The sequence below is a fragment of the Taudactylus pleione genome, unplaced genomic scaffold (genome assembly GCF_031769625.1).
Source record: "Taudactylus pleione unplaced genomic scaffold, aTauple2 ptg001443l, whole genome shotgun sequence".
NCBI lineage: Eukaryota > Metazoa > Chordata > Amphibia > Anura > Myobatrachidae > Taudactylus > Taudactylus pleione.
In genome coordinates this window covers 578,094-584,508 of record NW_028285842.1, presented here as the reverse complement: position 1 = coordinate 584,508, position 6,415 = coordinate 578,094, and positions in this window count along the sequence as shown.

Below are 6,415 nucleotides of genomic sequence, written 5' to 3'. Positions count from 1 at the left end.
GCTACATTCTAATATTGTATAGTTTTATTTCTCTTATTCTCCATCTAGAGGATGCAGCCAAACATCTTAATGTATTGGGATTTGAGGGACCGAATGTTTGTCATGTTTTAATTAACTAAACAAAATATCATGAAAAATTGTTTACGGTTTATATTGTTTTATATGTCATGTACACAAACTAGAAGGTCCACTAACATCTGTGGACCAATGTCATGCAGAAATTGGATCAATCCCACTACAAAACTACTGTCTCCCTGATGGATCCATGAATATTGTGGTATATTGATCTCTTGAGACACATCTGAGTGCTGTGTTGATTCCCAGCTTCATTCTTACAGGCTAACAGTGTATACACTAAAAGTAGTCACAGTACTCACCAGGACTTTGCAGAATAAGGAGACACCTGTGGATACACTTGTGCAGCTAAATCTCTCTGAGTGTAAGGTCAGCAATGGTTGTGTTACATTTTTATTAAGTATTTTTATCCAAAGTGGAGTGAAAACGATATATATGTAATAAATCTCCCTTCACATTAGCAAAGGTGAAAGGAAAACATTGCATGTAGCGTCTGTAGTCCAGTCATTCCCATGTCATGTTAGTGCTTTTCCCATCCACAGTAATATGTTCACATGGAGCAGTATGTGCAGTGTGATGATTATCTAGCAGGGAAAGCACCAGCAGTCACAGCCCCTGTATGACACCAGTAATATGTTAGCATGGAGCAGTGTGTGCAGTCAGTGTCTCTTATATAAAACAAGTATATATACATATAGCCTGTGAAATAATCGGTAACATCGGAGTCTCACGCACACTTGCAAGAGGTCTGACCCTACTCAGACATTGCTAACCTCATTGCACTCAGTGAATGTTACACTCTAGGGTAGATTATGGATGTAACCCGTATTTGGGAGATGACGAGACCTTTTTCTGAAGCGCGGAATCTAATGTGCCGGCGGTGTTCATCAGGGACCCCCGCTAGAAGGTATGGACTTGGCTGTGTCTGACACACAGGTCGCGGCTCTCAGGATAGGTTTCCCTATACAGGTGCTGGTGAGCTCTGGATACAGCGGAGAAGACTTTCAGCATAGTCGACAGGAAGGGACAGAATCTAACTGGCAAGACGGTTCCAGGGATCAGACGTATGCAGGTCACGGAGGATAGCTGAGGTCAGAACCAGATTACCAAATGCAGTACCAGGGGTCAGACGAAAACGGGTCTGGAAGAGATTGCAAGTACACAGGAATGTTGGAGTAAGGTAATGGAGCGTATACTCTGGCACCTGTCTCTTGCCAGACACTTTTATAGGGAGTTCTAATCAAACCCAAACAAGACTACACATTTGGCTCGCCTGTCTCTTTAAATTTCCCTACAGTTTGGTGCTGCACTCCCAGGAGAGCTGCGATCACCTGCTATTTATCTGCTGCACAGAGCCAGACACATCAGCAGCAGGCTCGAGGACTCCTCGGCTGCAGCCTGCCACCTGGGACGCTAGTGATTCTGGACCTGATAAGCAGCAACCGGAGTCCAGTGCACTGTGACATTACCCCCCCTCTATGCGTGGGCACCGAATGCTCCACAAATAGTTTGTTATGAAACATCTGGTGGAACCTCTGAAGAAGCAGAGGTGCATGAATATCTGAGGCCTTGACCCAGCAGTGCTCCTCAGGAACATACCCCCTGCAATCCACCAAGAACTGAACAGCTGTAAAAACCCTGGAGTCCAATATCTGTTTCACCTCATACTCCTGATGGTCCACCGAAATCGCAGGAGGGCTGCAAGGTGCCACGAAACGATTAAGCACCAGGGGTTTTTAGGAGGGTGTCACGGCTGCCGACACTTGAGACTCCTGGGAGGAGGCAGGCCTACTAGGCACAATAAACTGGGGTGACTTTAGGAATGACCTTTTCATGAAATCTCGATAGCACGGAATAAAAGTAAATAGAATTTATTCACAGGAGAAATATAATAATAACGTGTCACATAAAGTCTCAACAACACTGAGGTTCACATAAGCGATAATGAGTATAGGAGGAAACAACCATTATAGTCTTTAACACAGAAAAGTTAATATGGTAGGGAACCCCGAGTCCAGTATGAGGCTAACACCTCAGGATGGTATAGAGGAGCTTCACCTGGGTGGAACCCTGTAGTGATGGAGATCCGGAGCAGAGTGAGCCCTGTGATGCGGTGAGGTTGAAGCAGGGTTAAGCCCTGTGATGCGGTGAGGTCGGAGCAGGGTTGAGCCCTGTAATGCGATGAGGTCAGAGCAGGGTTGAGCCCTGTGATGCGGTGAGGTCGGAGCAGTGTTGAGCCCTATGATGCGATGAAATCTATAAAGAATCAATGGTCTAAGCAAGGAGACATGAAAGGAGTTAGGTACACGCATAGTTGGAGGTAACTAACTTACATGCCACTGGGTTGATAATTTTTATAATACGAAAAGGACCAATATACCGTGGAGCAAACTTCATAGTAGGTACTTTTAAGTCGAAGATTTCTAGTAGACAACCAGACACGATCCCCAACAGAGTAGGAACAGCCGAACATTTTCTATCAGCAAAGACCTTATAATTATGAGAGGCTTTCCTAAGACACTTATGTACCTGTCTCCAAATTCCAGAAAAATGTTGGAGGGTAGCTTTGGCTGCTGGAATGTCCACTGTAGGAATTGATTGAAGCTCAGGAACTCAAGGATGCCTACCAGAATTAGCAAACAAAGGACTTACACCTGTAGCAGACGAATAATGAAAGTTATGAGCAAACTCAGCCCAAGGCAAGAAATCCATCCAATCATCTTGAGAAGAAGAAATATACATTCTCAAGGTCTCCAACTCCTGGTTCACTCTTTTCGGTTTGTCCATTTGACTGAGGGTGATATGCAGAAGAAAACTAATTTGCAATGATGACCATAAAGCCCTCCAAAACTGAGCAACAAACTGGACACCCCGATCAGACACTATCTCAGAAGGAAGTTCATGAAGACTAAATATCTCTTTGATAAATATTTGTGCTAATTTGGGGGCTGATGGAATTCGAGCCAAAGGACAAAAATGAGCCATCTTGGTAAAATTATCCACCACTACCCAAATAACTGTACACCCCCTAGACCAGTGATTCCCAACCTTTGTCCTCAAGGCACACTAACAGTCCTGGCTTTAGTTATATCCATGATTGTGCACAGATGGTTAAATCAAAATAACTGAGGTACTAATTAAGTCACTTGTGCTCAAGTATGGCTTCCCTAAAACCTGGACTGTTAGTGTGCCTTGAGGACCGTGGTTGGGAACCCCTGCCCTAGACTCATGAAGATCTGTAATAAAATCCATGGAAAAATGGGTCCATGGTTGGGTGGGAATGGGTAGTGGATGGAGAGGACCAACTGGAGACAGCCGGGAGGTCTTATGTCGTACACACTTAGAACAAGAACGTATAAACTCTTGGACATCTTTTTTCATGGAAGGCCACCAATAGGAACGTTGCAAAAATTTGTACATTTTATGAACCCCAGGATGTCCAGAGAAATGAGAATTATGAGCCCAGGAAAGAAGTTTACCTCGTAACTCTGGTGCCACAAGTATCTTCCCAGGAGGAGGATCAGGAGAGATAGAAATTGAAGAAAAAGCCAGAGGGTTTATTATAGGGTACCTTTGATCCTCATTTTGTTCTGTCTCTTCCAACATTGAGCGTGAAAGTGCATCTGCCTTTTTATTCAATGAACCTGGACGATACCTGTGGACAAAATCAAAACGAGAAAAAAAGTGCCCAACGAGCCAGTCATGGGTTCAGACAATGGACAGTTTTCAAATACAACAAATTTTTATGGTCTGTAAAAATAGTAACGGTGCTTTGCGCCTTCTAATAAATATCTCCATTCCTCCAAAGCTAACTTAATTGCTAACAACTCTTGGTCCCCGATGGAGTAATTACTCTCAGCACTAGAAAACTTTCATGAAAAGAATCCACAAGACACTGTTCTCCCATCTGCAGCCACTTGAGACAAAATAGCCCCAACTCCATAAGTGGAGGCATCCTCTTCTAGCATAAATGGCTTCTCAACATCAGGTTGAACTAGAATGGGGGCCGCAGAAAATGCATCTTTAAGAGTCTGAAAGGCATCCAATGCCTCTGGGGACCACCCTTTCGGATTAGCCCCTTTTTTGTCATAGCAGTAATTGGAGCTACAATCGTTGAAAACGCTTTGATAAACTTTCTGTAATAATTGGCAAAGCCTAAAAATCTCTGAATAGACTTTAATGAAGTGGGCAAAACCCAATCTTGAATAGCCTTTAACTTCTCAGGGTCCATCTGAAGTTCAGAACCGGAAATGATATACCCCAAAAAGGGTATCACTGGGACTTCAAAAACACACATGGAGATCTTACTATAAAGCTTATTAGCTCGAAGGCGACTTAATACCTCTTTAACATGGGGAAAAAAATCAAAATATCATCAAGATAAACAATAACAAACTGATAAAGTATATCTTGGAAAATGTCCATCACAAACTCCTGGAACACCGCAGGAGCATTACATAAACCAAAAGGCATGACGAGGTTCTCATAATGGCCATCTCTCATATTAAACGCAGTTTTCCACTCATCACCCTCTTTAACTCTGATCAAGTTGTAAGCTCCCTTTAGATAAAGTTTAGTAAACAGTCGAGACCCCTTAACTCTGTCAAACAATTCTGTAATGAGAGGCAAAGGATATTTATTTTTTACCGTGATCTCATTTAGATCTCTAAAGTTGATACATGGACGAAGACCACCATCCTTTTTCTTTACAAAAAAGAAGCCCCCTCCAGCGGGAGATGAAGAAGGCCTGATAAACCCCTTTCGTAGGTTATCTTGCACATATTCCGACATGGCTTGAGTCTCAGGAACAGAGAGAGGGTATACTCGACCTTTGGGTGGCATTTTACCAGGAATAAGTTCAATTGGACAATCCCAGGGACAATGCGGTGGAAGTTCGTCTGCCGCCTGCTCAGAAAAGACATCAGCAAATTCATGATAAGGCTGTGGGAGAGAAGGTGGGACATCTACTTTCACTTCAGCCAATCGTACCACAGAAATCAAACAATTTAATATGCATTTAGGACTCCAAGAAAGAATTTGAGAACAAGTCCAATCAATATGAGGGTTATGAAGAGTTAACCATGGTAAACCAAGAACTATATCATACATAGAAATAGGTAATACCAAAAACTCTAAACTTTCTTCATGCAAAGCTCCTACCCTCAACTTCATAGACTTTGTTTGATGCGTAACATATCCATTAGAAATTCTAGTCCCATTAACTGCAGAAAGGGAAAAAGAACGGGTTAATTTGACAACAGGAATTTTTAATTTCTGAACCAAAGACAATGAAATAAATTGCCAGCTGCTCCAGAATCTAGCAATGCAGAAAACTCTTGACACGAAGAACCAAAATCAGGAATGCTCACAGAAATGAAACAATCCTTTTTGGGGGAAACTTTAGAAAGTACCCCTAGTTTGACTTCCCCTCCATCAACTAGGGACGATCGTTTCCCGGCCTTACAGGACATTTAGCCAAGAAATGTTCTGAGGATGCACAATACAAGCACAAATTAGAGTGCCTTCTACATTGCTTCTCAACTTCAGCCAATTTAGCTTTATTAAGTTTCATAGGCTCATCAGATGTACTATGAAAAGAGCGAGACTGGGGAAGAGAACTTTTAGAACATTCAGAGCGACTCCTCTGATCCCCTCATTCTCGCATATGCAGATCAATTTTAATAGTCAATGAAATTAAGATCCCGAGTCACCAACTCATCTTTAAGTCTCTCAGAGAGACCATTCCAATATGCTGCTCTTAATGCCCCATTATTCCATTTAAGTTCTGCGTCTATAGTTTGAAAACGAACCACATACTTACCAAATGGAGCTGTTCGTTGCTTTACTCGCAAAATATCCACAGACGTGGCCACTGATCTTCCAGGTTCGTCAAATATCCTTTTGAAAGTAGAAACAAAAGCTTGTTAATTAGACATTAAGACATCATTTCTCTCCCATAAAGGAGAGGCCCACTCAAGAGCAGCACCAGACAATAATGACATAATGCATACACAGAAAAAAAAGAAAGTAGGGCTAGTTGTTGGGGCACTCTTAAAAAATACTATTAAAATATAACTTTTATTAAATATAAATTAATAAAATATAAGGTACCAAAATCCCCCAAGAGAAAAAGAAAGCAAGGTCATAAAATGTGATTGGATCAACAAGATCCTGAGATACTCCTCTGGCGAAATATTTAGCAATTTATCATCATTCCAATGGGTATGGGAATGTTAGTCAAGAGTATTAGAGATGTTTAACCATAAATTAGGTAGAACAGATAGAAATATGGTTTGCAGTGCTCTGCCGGTCATCATTGGGGTCCCATATATTCCTCTTT